Below are 17,989 nucleotides of genomic sequence, written 5' to 3'. Positions count from 1 at the left end.
AATCCTGCCTCGGGCATGGATGTGTGTGATGTCCTTAGGTTAGTTAGGTTTAAGTAGTTCTAGGGGACTGATGACCTAAGATGTTAAGTCGCATAGTGCTCAGAGCCATTTGAACCATTTGAATCAACTTAGTTCGTTAGACGTTTCGCCAAACTGCATACCAACACACAATTCCCTCCTGTGGTTGTTCATCTCATGTACCCTGTAAGAGAAAGATCGTAGGAAGCATTTTGTAAAATTCAATCTCTGATCGGTAGATATGATGTCCGTTAGTTAAATATCGATTTCTTGATAATAGATTACATGGCTAAATTCAGTTAATGTCTTTGTGACTTCAGATGACATGGCATTCAGAGGAAGTTAAAATGAGATAAGAACTTTTTTTTTTCAGGAATCTCACGGCAACGGAAGTCTCTGATATATAGCAAAAGAAGAACCAATCTGCTATATTTAGACATTTTCGATACGGTAGTTAAGGAAGAGCGCCAACGGCCTTGTCGCAGTGGTAACACTGGTTCCCATCAGATCACGGAAGTCAAACGATGTCGGGCTTGGCTACCACTTGGATGGGTGACCGTCGAGTCTGCCGAGCGCTTTTGGCAAGCGGAGTGCACTCAAGTCCTTGTGTCCGCAGCTCGTGGTCAAGTGGCTAGCGGTGCTACCTCCGGATCACGGGGTCTCGGATATGAAGAAGTCTGTACTGCTGTTGTAGGATTCCACTCTTTCGTGCAGTGTCTGCAGTGTATATGTAATTCGTAAGGGACCAAACTGCTAAGGGGATAGGTCCCTAGACTTACACACTACTTAATCTAGCTTAAACTAACTTATGCTAAGAACAACACACACACCCATGCCTGAGGAGGGACGCGAACCCCCGGCGATTGGGGCCGCACCCCTTCGTGCGGAGGCACTCTTCATACTGACGATTGGAGTTGGATTTCGAGCTCCTCCGCATGAAATGGTGGAACACTGCTGTAGCAGTAAACTAAAATAAACAGTTGATGCAGAAGCGTTTTTATGTTACTGGACGTCACAGTGTTAATATTGCTGTAGGCTGTTGCAAGCAGCTTTTTGGGGGGGACGATCATGAAATTGACCGAAAATGCCAATTTTCAATTTATTTTTTATTTATTAGTAGACTTCACGGACAATAAATCTCCAAAGTTTCAGTGATGGAATTGCATCTGAAGTACCTGAAAAGTAATTAAATGGGTGACACTACCTTCCTGCCACTCCCAAATTTTTAAGCATCACTTCAATACTAGCTCGGCAAACAACGATTCCCTGGATTGTTTCAAGTAGACTTGCACCGGATACATCTAGAAAGCTGTGATATTTACACTTTAGTTTTATAGCTCATCTGTGACTCTGTTCCGTATCTCAGTAAACTAAATTCACTCGTATGGAAACTATGCCCTAAAACTACGTTTTCATCTGCCACAGTTACCATACTTGCAATTTATGATGCAGCTCTTGTGTTTAATTATGGGAACGGAGAGAGAGGATAAGGGTACTACAGAAAATGGGGTTTCCGAAAGGAAATTTCATTGAAGATATCTATAGACAAACAGTTTTACGGAGCCTCTCTGCAACTTAAAAGTCAATCGAAAACCTGCTAAAGGAAATAAGCCAGAAAAGAAGCAACCAAGAGAGAAGCCTTGAACGGAAAGAGCGTCCTGAGTACAAATATGGGGCTTTCTGAAGAGATGACAAAAAAATTAGGTTTCTCGGAATCTATGAAAGCTAACATTATGAAATTTTGTACACTATTTCTATAAAGCAAATAAATGTGGTCTCAAGCATAAATTCGGAAATTCTGAGTGTAAAGTGGGATATAACCAAAGTGCTTGCAATTTTGCTTGAATTTTACATTATAATTACGGAAAAACAGTTAAAAAATCTTAAATTCTCTATTCAGAAAACGTCATGAGAGAAGCTTACTCTGTGCAAAGAGATTACATAGAGAAAATTTTGTAGAAATCTCTTGAATATTTTCTGAGAAAAAGACACATATTAGTTTTTTGAAAATAAATTTTTTAAATTCCATAAAAAAACTAAATATATATAATCCAAAGAAATTAACAGTAAATGGATTAATTTTATGTAAAGCATGGTACAAAATTTCACTTCCGTATCTTCAACATTGTGGATTTGGTGCATCTGTTAAATAGCATATGTTTTTCATGAACGTCCGCTCTTAGGACACCTAATGATGATCTGAAGATCGAAACGTTGTAAATACAGAATGATTTATCAGAAATATCTGGTGAATGAAGAGTGAAGTTTTTCGTTTTTGGGTGGAACAAAACCAAACAAATGTTGTGTTGGAAAAATCTAAACCCTTTCTAGTTTTTCTAACAAGGGAACCTCCCCATCGCACCCCCCTCAGATTTAGTTATAAGTTGGCACAGTGGATAGGCCTTGAAAAACTGAACACAGACCAATCGAGAAAACAGGAAGAAGTTGTGTAGAACTATGAAAAAAGTTAGGAAAATATACAAACTGAGTAGTCCATGAGCAACATAGGCAACATCAAGGATCGTGTGAGCTTAGGAGCGCTGTGGTCCCGTGGTTAGCCTGAGTAGCTACAGCACGAGAGGTCCTTGGTTCAAGTCTTCCCTCGACTGAAAATTTTACTTTCTTTATTTTCGCAAAGTTATGACCTGTCCGTTCGTTCATTGACGTCTCTGTTCACTGCAATAAGTTTAGTGTCTGTGTTTTGCGACCGCACCGTAAAACCGTGCGTTTAGTAGACGAAATGACGTGCCTCACCAATGGGAACCGAAAACATTTGATCGCAAGGTCATAGGTCAACCGATTCCTCCACAGGAAAACACGTCTGATGTATTCTATACGACACTGGTGACGGCATGTGCGTCACATGACAGGAATATGTTGTCGACCCACCTAACTTGTGCACTGGACGAATGGGTGAAAAGATTCTTCTACCTTGCCCGATTTAGGTTTTCTTGTGGATGTGATAATCACTCCCAAAAAAGTGAAGAAAACATAAGAGTTTGTCACATAAACTGAAAATAAAAAATTAAATTTTTCAGCCGAGGGAGACTTGAACCTAGGACCTCTCGTTCCGTTGCTGCTCTTGCTAACCACGGGACCACGGCACTCCTTGCCTGCCAGAGTTCTTGATGTTGCAGATCTTCGCATGGACTACTCAGTTTGTATATTTTACTAATTTTTTTCATAGTTCCACATAACTTCTTCCTGTTTTCTCGATTGATCTGTGTTGTTTTTCAAGGCCTATCCACTGTGCCAACTTATAATTAAATCTGAGGGGGGTGCGATGGGGAAGTTCCCTTGTAAGCAAGCACATGAAGTAAGAATAACTACTACAACCAAAACACGATTAGCAGAGATAGACTAGTATCTTGAGACACACAGGGTACTGCTTTCGTTATTGACAATGCCTTCCTGTTAAGAAAGACGTATTTAGATTCGTTCGCTAGGCAGTTTTCAGTTAAGTCTCACGTGCGTTTCAGTATTTCGTGCGCACGTATTTTGTTCGCTTGGCGCCGGGGCGAAGCTACGTAGAAAACATCATGGGAATCTAGAAGGGAATCTAGCACCAATGCATCAACGTAACCTATCGGCTGCCTTTTGGATCTATTGAATCAACCGAGAAAGTTTTGGGCGATCGATTCATACAAATGAGTTTTTCGATCACAAATACGTTCCAAAATTGTTACCGAGACGTCTACAGCAAGCCACTCCTTCTCGAAATCTTCTTGCATTCTGGAACAGCTTGTTCCTTTTGCCAGTCACAGGGTGCAATTAGTCGTATCGGCAACCTACAATTAACTGTCGTTAAAAGTGCGGTCACTTTATAACACTACCGTCTGCTATGCCAAAACCTTAAAGTTGGAGGCAGTTCATATTATGAAATTATTTTTATTCAAGCAATAATGGTATAAAACAACAGATCAGTGTTACCCTCTGAGAGGAATTTCGTGATTCAAATGGCTCTGAGCACTATGGGACGTAACATCTCAGGTTATCAGTCCCCTAGAACTTAGAACTACTTAAACCTAACTAACTTAAGGACATCACACACATCCATGCCCGAGGCAGGATTCGAACTTGCGACCGTAGCGGTCGCGCGGTTCTAGACTGAAGCGCCCAGAACCGCTCGGCCACCAGCGGCCGGCAGGAATTTTGTAATGTTGACCGTGTTGTACCTAACGGAGGTGGCTTATCGGAAGTGAAAGTCAGAATTACGTAAATATTTAAACAGAAACAAACAATAATTTGTCCAAATAATAATAACAACGGTCGCCAGCCTAATAAGGCGTAAGAATGAGTAACATTCTTGTTCAAGAAACTGAAAATAAGTAACTTCAATTGGCAATCGCAGCCTATAGTTTGTCGCACGAGAGTGCAATGAACTCTGGCACCTGCATACGTTCACGTTAAAGAAAGTGCTAACAGTTATAAGAGAACATGGCTATTTGCAGAATGGTAACAGAAAATGACATACACTTTTGCCTTCAAGGCTTGGTCAAACTGAAAGGTCTCAATAATACTACTATCAATATTCACTGTAAAATCATAAAATAGGCATAGGTTCAATATTACTTTTCAAACATTTTCCTATCTGACAAAAAGTTGTATATGTAGTTCACTGCCAAATTATGAACTGGTCATAGGTTAAGTCTCTCTCAGCTAAAAACTTTCCTGTTTAGAATGAAAGTTAAATGTATTTCACTAACAAACAATTTCTCACTGAATTTTAAATAAAAGAAGTTACTGTTTTCATAGATAGTGGTCTTTCTATTAATTGTTATTTATCATGAGCATAAAGGATAACCTGTGGATCCTATTACACTATTAATATGCACTTTCAATACACAAGAGAAGCAAGTGCTTAGCAAGCAAGAGTATATAACTTTCCACAATTGCAATTTTCAACTTTTACTACAGTAGAACACAACTTGATGTGGTTATAAGACAACAGCTCACCTTTGGTTGATTTTCAACAGACTGCAATGATATCATTTAGTAAGCAAAACTTTATAAACCTCAGTTTTAAGAACTTTTAATTTTAAAGCTGGCAACAACATATTAACAAAGAGTTTTAATGGAAAAATTGTTTTCAGCAAGCATCATTTACTTTAACTCACTCTCTTGCCACATTAACTTTAACTTTTTTTTACTATGTTCAAGAGGCATTAATTAGTGAACACTGGGCTTTAATGTTCTTTCAGTAAGGACACTCGGTAATCACTTTAGCATGGGAAGGACCCTAAGCGTAAATGTGACAGAGAGATAAAAATCAAGGTTGGTATAAGATATCGAGTATAAGTTACCTTATATTTGCTCACACTAAAATATCCAATGAGCTGATGTATGTGTTTATACAGAGTATGTATATTACATTACAGTCATTGTTTTGACGATTAGAGGTGTTGTGAATATTACGAAATGGATTCGGAAATTGCGAATACGTACTGACCTCAGCTGCGTATTTTATTAATGGCACATGTAAATTTTTGCCGGGCCGGGACTAGACCCGTATTTCCCGCCTATCACTGTGACCATTTCTGCTATCGACAGTCTACAGGTGGAATTGCGTAGTGGCCCATTTCATTTTACCATCTTGCGACTGGGCCTCATTTTGAACAAAGGGCATGTGAACAAAAAACTTTGTCCCATTGACCGATTTTACTTAGGATCTAAACTTCTTTGGTTTCCTTAATAACTGGGCAGGTACTTCTTTCCTTTCTAATTCATTTACATTATTTCGCATAGGTTTAGTTACTCCTGTTCTGATTTCGTATAGCGTAGTTTCTTTCTTCAGAAATAATTCTGTTCGAACTCTGCACCTATTTAATAATGAAATATTTGTCACGCCATTATTGTAGCGTGATTCGAATTAAATGTTACCGCCCTAACAAAATTTCCTGCGTTAGTGAAAGCATTATTAGTGCTGTAAGGCACCACTTTTCGAGAGTTGTTGACGTTTCCAGGGAAGAGTGAGGCGTCTGGGTCGCTCACACGTTACATTCTCGCTAAAAACGACAAAGACAAATGACAGCTACAGCACGCGTCTAAAACAAAGACAAATGACAGCTGCCGCACGCACTTATCGCGTGCGGACGATGTGCGCAATGTAGTCGACACTTCCACGCAATGGTTCGTGTCACAGCTAAGTGAGGCGTTTCCCAAACGTATAAACACATCGAACGCAGGCAGGAAGGAAAACAGTCAACACGTGTTTTAGTAGATTGGACTTTTAATTTAATCATTCCGCATATAGGGCTGCCTACTTTCCCCAGTGCTATAAAAAATGTTCTTCGAGTAACAGAAGGAAAGAGTCATTAGGCATTAGTAGCTGAGAAAGTCCGAGGTTCGAGTCCTCCCTCGGGCATGGGTGTGTGTGTTTGTCCTTAGGATAATTTAGCTTAAGTAGTGTGTAAGCGTAGGGACTGATGACCTTAGCAGTTAAGTCCCATAAGATTTCACACACATTCGAACATTTTGAAAGTCCGAGGGATATGTTCAGACGTCAAACCGGAAAGGTTTTTCCCCTCTCTTACAATGAGACAAATGCTATGACTACTGTCCACAGCTAGAATGAACAGCACCTGATAGTGACGCAGGCAAGCCTTGTGCTAACAGAAGTATTGGATTGTTGCTCACGTTATAAGCATTGTTCCGTAAGTTTAATAATAAATACTGCAGATACACGTAACAGATGCCTCAGTCATCAATAATATACTCTTCTTCACTGTTTACAAAATTCTACCAACGGTGGTGTAACTTTTCGATTCTGCGACTGTAGAAATCACGTGGTTTTGAGGCTAAGGCCTTGACGAGCCGTGTTCGGAGCGCATTTGCATCCGGACAGGTAGCTTCTTGGTGGTTCTTCGATAGAAAGCGGAAAAAGGTGGAACTCTGAGTGCGCAAGATCAGATGAATAAGGTGGGTGTGGAATAATTTCCCAACCCAACTCCTGTATAGTGTTTTATGTCAGTCTTATAGAATGCCGGCTGGCATTATCGTATAGTAGTATCACTTCAAGCAGTCTTCCTGGTCGTTGTTCTCGTATTGCTTGTACAAACTGTCTGAGTTGTTGACAATAATTGATACATGGTACAGGGAAAGGTGTGAACGGGGCCTAATCACTTACCGTTGATTGCACAGTTAACACACACACTTTATTTAAGGAAATGTTTTTTTAAAAACAATCAATTTAAAAAAAAATTGACTGTAACACAGGCTAAACTGCCGGCTGATGGCCTTATCAAGAAAGGATTCAAATTATTTGACGGCTGAAGGCCACGAGCAATACTTTAGAGCAATTAACGGCTGAAAGCCTGAATTACAAGTGAGGAAGACAATTACACGTTAAAAATACCAAAATAATTTTTAAAACAATCATTTAAAACAATTGACTGTAACACAAGCTACACTGACGGTTGAAGGTCTTATTAAGAAAGAATTCAAAATTATTTGTTTGCTGAAGGCCACAAGCAATACTTCAGGATAATTAGCGGCTGGAGGCCTGAATTACAAGTGAGGAAGACAACAAGACGTTGAAAATACCAAAATAATTTTTAAAACAATCATTAGAAAATTTGACTGTAACACAAGCTACACTGACGTCTTAAGATCTTATTAAGAAAGAATTCAAATTATTTGTCGGCTGAAGGCCACGGGCAATACTTCAGAACAGTTAACGGCTGAACGCCTGAATTACAAATAAGGAAGACAATTACACTTTAAAAATACCAAAATAATTTTTTAAAACTATCAATTTAAAAAAATTGACTCTAACGCAAGCTACATTGAAGGCCTTATTAAGAAGAATTCAAATTATCTGTCGGCTGAAGGCCACAAGCAATAGGAATAATTTAAACAAAATATTTTTTTAAACAATTGACACAATCAGATCAAATAATGAAGGGGGTGATCCACAGACAGTGCTCCAAGGATCGACCTGAGAAAAGTCCCTACAGCTGCGTAAGCGGTGAGACAGGCAGCCAGGAGCTACGCTCACGTAACAGGATGACAACTCAAACTAGGGACATTTAAACGCCGATCAATCCTCTTACCAAATCCACCTAACGTGTGATAACCAGTACAACGATGAAATAATTCAAGCGAGGATGAAGTGACAGACAGCACTGCATCTTCAGAATCCGGTGCTTAAAATATCGAAAGGCAGAAGGAACCACTAAAGCCAAGGTAGACAAAAGAAACGACAGTCCACACCGCAATCAAGGAGGCTGTCGAACTACACGTCATGCCGGACAGCATCGGCAAGACTAGGAAAAGTACACTGCCGCAAATATACGCTAACCTCCAGGGCAGGTAACTGGGGCGTTAGCGGCCACTAGGCAGTAAAATACCGCTGGTTGCACTTCACCAATAATAACACAAAAACCAATAACAGGCAGTAGAAGACGGCTAATAGATTCTGCCAACTCGACACACTCGACTTGTTACTGTTCGTCTCACGGCGACCCTGCGAGCAGCAATGCACCAACAAATGGCGTGATCACAAAATAGTGGGGGTTCCACTACTGGATTACTGTTCACTCAACTAAACGTCCTGGATCCGGTGGACAACGAGGTTGTGGCCCTCGCAACTACATCCCCTCGATCCGGCAATGCCTGTGTGCCGCCAGCGGTCCTGGCATGTCTTTGCGCTGCTGGACCTCTCTGCTGCTCCCTCCCAACCGAACTGCCCTGACAGACCACGACTCAGAAAACTAGTTGTCGCTCCAAAGATAGTACCACAGTACTCGCTATCGATAAACGCCGCTGCTGCCGCTCACGGACAGAGAAAGTGAGCAAACTTAGTGGCGCCAGTGAACAGACTAAGAAAATGAGAGGTGACAATCCGAAAACACGACGCCAACCTGTCAATGGCACGAAGGCGAGCCGGAGCACGGCTCAATAATATCAGCAGTGATGGTGACACCTCAGGGAAACAATCCTTTGTACACCACACCGTCGTTGTTCACCAGATGCACAGCATTATCGTTTGTGGATGCCCGCAGGTCTTTGTACAGAGAGTTGCTGATTTGTTTGGGCTAAACCATTCCTTTCTTGTCCTTATGTTGGAATTCACCATTTTTGTCGCCAGTAACGATACAGGACAGGAATGGTCGCTATTGTTCACGAGCCAATTGATGAGAGCAACCACAGATGCACCTATGGCCAGCTGGTGCTTTTGGCCTAGAGCATGCGGTACCCACGATTTTTGAACTTTCCCCACTACATGAAATTGTCGCACAGCGGTGGAATGATCACATTTCATCACTTTTGCCAGTTCTCGAGTACACTGGAAAACCATTTTCGTGCCGTGATCTGTCCAATGGCATTATACCCATGCACGGCGCAAATGTTTCTGATTGCTCCGCAGCAGTCAAACCTCTAGTATACTCAAAAGAAGAATATGTCGGAAACCTTTCGATTTCTTACCTTGGCACTCCATTCTCAAGCTCCACAGCCCCACTCAGTATCTCCAAATGACAATATGAAAACCTCAAATAGCAACAGTGAACTACAAATAAAAAAAAATGACAATCGATAAATAAACCCATATCAACCAGAACACCAACAAGCAAAAGAAAAGCGCTACGAACTTACGCACCACCCTAATAAAAAAGCGGATCAGAGATGACAAGGGAATCATTCTAGTGATTATGGGTCGCAGATAGGGAAAACCTCTGTCGTAAACGACACTGACAAAAGGTAGATTGTTATGACTCCGACCGGCCGCTGTGTCCGAGCGGTTCTAGGCGATTCAGTCCGGAACTGCGCTACTGCTACGCTCGCAGGTTCGAATCCTGCCTCGGGCATGGATGTGTGTGATGTCGTTAGGTTCGTTAGGTTTAAGTAGTTCTAAGTCTAAGGGTCTGATGACGTCAGATGTTAAGTCCCATAGTGCTTAGAGCCATTTGAACCCTTTTTTTATGGCTCCGCGACTTCTCGGAAATGGCGAATGGTTACTGGACGGTGAAATCACGAGTAGACGAGAATGTGTTGGACACCTACGCCTCATCACGGTGATCTGGTGCCGGTACGAGTATTTCACAGCACATCTTCCAACATACGAACTTGAACATGGCGCTCCACAGAAGACGACTTCTATATGTTCTAATATTAGCCCAACTATGGTCTAGTGGCTAGCATTACTGCCTCTGGATCACAGGGTCCCGTATTCGATTCCCAGCCCGGTTGAGGATTTTCACTGCCCGGGACTGGGTGTTTGTGTTGTTCTTATCATTTCATCATCATTATCATCATCATTCGTTACAGTCACTGGATTGGACTGTGTAAAAACTGGACTGTGTAAAAATTGGGACTTTGTACGGGCGTTGGTGACAGCGCAGTTGAGCTATCCACAAACCAGACATCGTCAGCTAGATTTGACCTTGAATCAGTGGAAATGTGTAGCCTGGTCGGGTGAATCACGTTTACACCAAGTCGATAGTCATTTCCGGATACGCCATTATCCAGGCGACGCCGTGGACGTAAGTCAGTGGGAACAATGTTATGCTATATTCACCTGGGCTTCCAACGGCTCTGTGGTAGTAATCTAAGCATTGCAGCGGGATAACAGCCTGTGTCACAAGGCCAGAATGGACCTACAGTGGTTTGAGAAACATGATGGTGAAAAGCTGATGTCCTGGCCACCAAATCCGCCTGATCTTAACACATCTAGGACACTACAGAACGCCTGCTGCACCCAAACCACCGGGCAGCAGTTTACGGGAACTACGTGACCAGCTCGTAGGACACCTGGTGCCACATACCTCTGTAACCTGCCAAAGACTTGTCGAATCCATGCAAGCAGGATTGCTGCTGTATTGCGTTCCAAAGATGCACCAACACGAACGCTATTAAGTACAATATTGCAGTGCCTATGTTGTTCAGAATTACGATGCAGTGTTTCGTTGCATCGTACTTTTGAACAACACAGGCACTGCAGTTTCGTAATATCCGATGACTCCGGGCAAGCGACTTTCAATTAAAATGTTTCACATGTACGGGAACATACATAATGGATGTACGAGTGCACGTTGCAGACGCTCTATTGACGACATATCAAAATTTGGGTCTGGCCGTCAAACGTACTCGGATAGCCTAATGGTCGGGCGACCGTTCGCGATTGACAGGAAACCCGGGTTCGAGTCCAGGCCGGCATAAATTTTCACTGTCGTCATTTAATTATACAGTTGATGGTTGTCCATATTCGCAGCTGCGAATACATTTTCATGATGTTAACAAAACACTCTCGGGTTTCAAGCCGCGTCAAGTGGTTTACTGCTCACGAGCTTTCGGCAGAGATCTCCTCTGCCATTGTCAAGTGGATGACTGTCGTGTGGTTGTCATTGCCATGCTTATATAGCCGCGCCATCGCTCGTGACGTCACTGGTGCTCGGTCCCGCTCCATATATGGTAATGTTTTGGCCGCGTGACTGCCGGGCGCGCTTCAACTCCCACATCACCGGATCCCATACTGTACTCAGCTGCAATCCACCGTCTCTATAGATGTTGTCAGAAATTCTAATCTCTATGGCCTCGTTTACCACGCTATCCCAGAAGCCATTAGCCCGCTTAATAATAGACGTCTCATCGAATGCAATTCGGTGTCCGTTTTCCAGAGCATGTTCTGCTACAGCTGACGGTAACACCTTTCATGTTCTATGCGGCGCTGTTCAGTAGTGCGAACAGTCTGGCAGACATAAAACTGCCCACATCCGTAGCAGGCCGTTGACACATGGTGATGACATATGGAAGTTTGAGTTAAACCTGCTCGGATAGCCAAATGGTAAAGCGACCTTCGTGATAAGTTGCAAACCCGGGTTTGACTCTCGGTCAGGCATAAATTATCATTGTCGTTATTGCATAATGTATCTAATAGTTGTACATATTCGCAACTGCGAATACATTTCATGTACAGCATTAAGTAGGTGGTCATAATGATTTGCCTCATCAACGTGGTGTATAAGGGTCGAGTGTTTGAGGGCGTTGCTGCAGTGTATATGCAACATACTGTGATTCCGATCAAGTATATAAGCACAGACATGTAGACAAGTGATTAGTGTGGCATTCGTGACTTTCGGACGTGCGTGCTGAAAATGAGAAAACGTGAACTACGGCGACGTTATTTCCAAATGCGTCTTAACAGGACCACTGTTGCAGGATAAACACCGGTAGACATCCATCGGAGAATGAAGAATATGTATGAGGCAGATTGTCTGTAGAAAAAACCGTTGTGGAATGGTGCGAGAAAGGGAATACTGCTGCATCATACTAACGCACGTCTCTATATCGCATTAGCTCCGTGCTTAGCAATCATATACAACCGCTCGCACGTCGAAATGTCCGTACCTAAAGACTGGAATGTTGCACAAATCACGCTAATAGCCAAGACAGGAAATAGCTGTAAACCGCTGAAATATAGACGCATGTCACTAACATCGATTTGCAGTTGGATTTTGGAACATATACTGTTGTTATTGTCTTCAGTCCAGAGTCTGGTTTGATGCAGTTTTCCATGCTGCTCTATCCTGTGCAAGCTTCTTAATCCCCGAGGAACTACTGCAGCCTATATCCTTCTAAATCTGTTTAGTGTATTCATCACTTGGTCACTCTCTACAATTTTTATCCTCCACGCTTCCCTCCAGTACTAAATTGGTGATCCCTTGATACGTCAGAATATGTCCTAATAACCGATCCCTTCTTCTAGTCAGGTTGTACTACAAATTTCGCTTCTCCCCAGTTCTTTTCAGTACCTCTACATTAGCTACATGATCTACCCATCTAATCTTCAGGATTCTTCTGTAGCACCAAAAGCTTCTATTCTCTTCTTGTCCTAACTTAATGCAACTACATTCCATTAACCTCGTTTTGCTTTTGTTGATGTTCATCTAATATCCTCCATTCAAGACACTGTCCATTCCGTTCAACTGCTCTTCCTTTGGTGTCTCTGACAGAATTACAATGTCATCGGCAAACCTCAAAGTTTTTATTTCTTCTCCATGGATTTTAATTCCTACTCCCAATTTTTCTTTTGTTTCCTGTAATGCCTGCTCAATATACAGATTGAATAACATCGGGGATAGGCTACAACCCTGTCTCACTCCCTTCTCAACCACTGCTTGCCTTTCGTGCCCCTCTACTCTTATAAGTACCGTCTGATATCTATACAAATTATAAATAGCCTTTCCCTCCCTGTATTTGATCCCTGCCACTTCCAGAATTTGAGACTATTCCAGTTAACATTGTCAAAAGCTTTCTCTAGGTCTACAAATGTCAGAAACGTAGGTTTGCCTTTCCTTAATCTATCTTCTAAGATAATTCCTAGGGTCAGTATTGCCTCACGTGTTCCAACATTTCTACGAATCCACACTGATCTTCCCCAAGGTCGGTTTCTACCAGTTTTTCCACTCGTCTGTAAGGAATTCGTGCTAGTATTTTGCAGCCATGACTTATTTCGGTGATAATTCGGTAATTTTCACACCTGTCAACGCCTGCTTTCTTTGGGGTTGGAATTATTACATTCATCTTGAAATCTGAGGGTATTTCGCCTGTCTCATACATCTTACTCACCAGATGGTAGAGTTTTGTCATGGCTGACTCACCCAAAGCTATCAGTAGTTGTAATGGAATGTTACGCCTTAGGTCTTTCAGTGCTCTACCAAATTCTTGACGAAGTATCATACCTCCCATTTCATCTACGTCCTCCTCCATTTCCATAATATTGTCCTCAAGTACATCGCCCTTGTATAGACCCTCTATATACTCCTTCCACCTTTCTGCTTTCCCTTTTTTCCTTAGAACTGATTTTCCATCTGAGCTCTTGGTATTCATATAGGTGCTTCTCTGTTCTCCAAAGGTATCTTTAATTTCCCGTAGGCAGTGTCTACCTTGCACCCAGTGATATATGCCTCTGCATCTTTACATTTATCCTCTACCCATTCCTGCTTAGCCATTTTGCACTGCTGTCGATCTCATTTTAGAGACGTTTGTATTCCTTTTCGTCTGCTTCATTTAGTGCATTTTTATATTTTCTCCTTTCATCAATTATTTTCAGTATCTCTTCTGTTACCCAAGGATTTCTACTGGCCCTCGTCTTTTACATATTTGATCCTCTGGTGTCTTCACTATTTCGTCTCTCAAAGCTACCCATTCTTCTTCTACTGTATTTCTTTTCCCCGTTCTTGTCAGTCGTTCCCTAATGGTCTCTCTGAAACTCTCTACAACCTCTGATTCTTTCAGTTTGTACAGGTCCCACCTCCTTAAATTCTCGCCTTTTTGTAGATTCTTCAGTTTTAATCTACAGTTCATAACCAATAGATTGTGTCCAGAGTCCGCATCTGCTCCTGGAATGTCTTACAATTTAAAATCTGGTTCCTAAATCTCTGTCTCACTATCACATAATCTATCTGAAACTTTCCAGTGTCTCCACGCTTCTTCCACGTATTCAACCTTCTTTCATGATTCTGAAACTAAGTGTCAGCTATGATTAGGTTATGCTCTGTGCAAAATTCTACCAGGCGGCTTCATCTTTTATTCCTTACCCCCATTCCATATTCACCTACTACTTTTTTCTCTCCCTATTCCTACTATCGAATTCTAGTCCCTCATAACCATTAAATTTTCGTCTCCCTTCACTATCTGAATAATTTCTTTTATCATATCATACATTTCTTCAATCTCGTCATCCTCTCCACAGCTAGTTGGCATATAAACTTGTACTACTGTAGTAGGCATGGACTTCGTGACTATCTTGGCTACAATAATGCGTTCACTATGCTGTTCGTAGTAGCTTAATTGCGTTCCTGTTTTTATATTCTTTGTTAAAGCTACTCATGCATTACCCCTACTAGATTTTGCATTTATAACCCTGTATTACCTGACGAGAAGTCTTGTTCCACCAAACTTCACTAATTCCCACTATATCCAACTTTAACCTATCCATTTCCCTTTTCAAGTTTTCTAGCCTACCTGCCCGATTAAAGGATCTGACATTCCACGCTCCGATCCGCAGAACGCCTGTTTTGTTTCTCCTGATAACGACGTCCTCCTGAGTAGTCCCCACCCGGAGATCCGAATGGGGAGCTATTTTAACTCAGGAATATTTTATCCAAGAGAACGCCATCGTAATTTAACCATACAGTAAAGCTGTATGCTCTTGGCATAAGTTACGGCTGTAGTTTCCCCTTGCTTTCAGCTGTTCGCGGTACCAGCACAGCACGGCCGTTTTGGTTAATGTCACAAGGCCAGATCCGTCAATCATCCAGACTGTTTCCCCTGCAACTACTGAAAAGGATGCTCTCCTCTTCAGGAACCACATGTTTGTCTGGCCTCTCAACAGATACCCCTCCGTTGTGGTTGCATGTACTGTACGGCTGTCTGTATCGCTGAGGCATGTAAGCCTCCCCACGAACGGCAAGGGCCATGGTTCATGGGAGGGGTGAACATATACTATGCTCAGACATTACGAATTACCTCGAAGAAACCGATTTATTGACAAATAGTCAGCACGCATTCAGAAAATATCGTGCTTGTGAAACACAACTGTCCTTTATTCTCACGAAGTAATGAGTGATATCAAATTGATTCCATATTTTTCGATTTCCAGAAGGCTTTTAAGATCGTTCCTCACAAGCGACTTCTAGCCAAATTGAGTATCGTCTCAGTTGTTTGACTGGATTCGTGAATTTCTGTCAGAAAGGTCACAGTTCGTGCTAATTGGCGAGTCACCGATTAAAACAGAAGTAATATATGGCGTTCCCCAAGGAAGTGTTACAAGTCTCCTGCCGTTCCTGCTGTTAAACGACATAGGAGACAATCTGAACAGCCCTCTTAGACTGTTTGGAGATGATGCTGTCATTTACCGTTATGTAAAGTCACCAGATGAACAAAACAAAGTGTCATAGAAAAGATACCTGTATGGTGCGAAGACTGGCAGTTGACTAGAAATAATGGAAGATGTGAAGTCATCAACACAAGTGCAAAAAGAAATCCGCTAAATTTCCGTTACGAGGTAAATCTAAAGGCTGTAAATTCAACTAAATACTTAGGGATAACAGGAATAACTGAAATTTGAACGATCACGTAGATAATGTTGTGGGGAAAGCAAACAAAAGACTGCGATTTATTGGCAGAACACTTAGAAAGTGCAACAGGTATGCTAAAGAGACTGCTTACGCCACTCTTGGAATATTCCTGTGCGGTGTGACATCCTCATCAGGTAGGACTGACGGAGGAGATCGAAAAAGTTCAAAGAAGGGTGGCTCGTTTTGTATGATTACAAAGTTGGCACGTGAATTGCTGTGGAAACCATTAAAACAAAGGCGTTTTTCGTTGCAGCAGGATCTTCTCGTGAAACTTCGATCATCAGCTTCCTCCTCCGATTGCGAAAATATTGTGTTAGGAGAAATCAGAGTTCGCACGGAAAGATACATGTCCACATAACATCTTTTCTTTATTTGTGTGTGAGGAATGTTTCCTGAAAGCTTGGCCGTACCTTTTTGTGACACCCTGTATATTGGAGGCTCCGCCCACTTTTGACAGAATGATGTCATCGCTAACCAATGGGTTAAAAGTCAAACAACAACGTAAAATTTCGTACTTAAAAGAACAATGACAAGAATTTGCAGTATATATAGGAGTGTCATAGGCAGTATTTTAACATTCGAGGGTTGGATTCCCTCTCTTCTTCATCGAAGAGTTTCACTGCCTGGGCTACTCTCAGGGTGCGCCTTCGACGTGGAAGATCCCTGCCGTGTCGTCTGCTTGCCGTCCATACTGCCTGCCGGTGCTCGCCGCCGCCGCTTGGTCGCCGCCTTCCGGTCCTCGCAGCCGCCGCCGCCGTCGCCGCCTGCCGGGGCTCGCCGCCCCCGCCTGGTCGCCGCCTGCCGGTGCTCGCCGCCGCCACCGCCGCCGCCGCCTGCTGATCGCCGCCGACGCCGCCGCCTGCCGGGGCATGCCGCCGCCGCCGCCGCCGCCGCCGTCGGTGCCCGCCGCCGCCGTCCGGTGCCGCCTGGTCGCCACCATCGCCGCCGTCCTGACCCTGGTCTACGGCCGTCTTCGTCTTCATCCGTCTTCGTCTTTGTCTGTCCCCAGTTTCTGTCCTCTCCTCTTCGTTCTGTTCGTTCTTGTTTCTCTCTCCCGTCATGTCCGCCCCCACCACCACTGTCACTACTACCACCACCGCCATTGTCTATACCTCCCCTTCCGCCACCTCCACCACTATAACTTGGTGTGCCCAGTCCCACCCCCCTCCTTCCATTCCACCTCTCCTCACTCTCCCTTCACCCTCTATCTTTGTCGCCCCCTCTCCCGCTTCTTCCTCCCGCTCCTCTCGTTCTGATCCCTACCCCCCCACTCCCCCAGCCTGTCACTGCAGCTCCGGCTCGGGTGGTGGCCCGTCGGGCCACTGTCCACGCCCAGCTCTCCCCGTCACCTTCGCCATCACCGCCGCCACTGCCACCGTCATCGTCATCGTCGCCGTCGCCTTCACCGTCACCGTCACCATCTCCGGCGCCGACTCCGGCCCCGGGACCTGCCCCTCCCCGCCACATTCCCATTGTTCCCATCCCCCACACCTCCTCCACCGCCGTCAAGCGCCCCGGTGGCACTCCTGCTTCCTCTGCTTCCAAAAAGGCTGCGCCTCGTCCTCCTTCCCCCACCCATGATGCCATGGAAGTCTCCCCCCCTGTCCCTGCCCCCTCATCCTCCTCCTCTCCCCCTTCCTCCTACCGCTACCTCCTCTCCCGTCCTGATCCCTCTCTCCTTGAAGCCCGGAACCTCACCCTCTTCCTTCACCAGCATTGTCCTGGTGCCCCCATCTCCCTCCTCACTCCTCGCCGAGATTCTGTCCTCATCTCCTCCCCCAGCCCAACCCTCCATACTGACATCCTCTCCCGTCTCCCCATCACCCGTTTTGGTCCCAACACCTCCCTTACCCCTGCTCCTTCTCCATCTCCTACCCGCCAACCCCAACCCC

The sequence above is a fragment of the Schistocerca serialis genome, chromosome 1 (assembly GCF_023864345.2).
Source record: "Schistocerca serialis cubense isolate TAMUIC-IGC-003099 chromosome 1, iqSchSeri2.2, whole genome shotgun sequence".
In the NCBI taxonomy this organism is placed as follows: domain Eukaryota; kingdom Metazoa; phylum Arthropoda; class Insecta; order Orthoptera; family Acrididae; genus Schistocerca; species Schistocerca serialis.
This window is presented reverse-complemented; position numbering follows the sequence as displayed.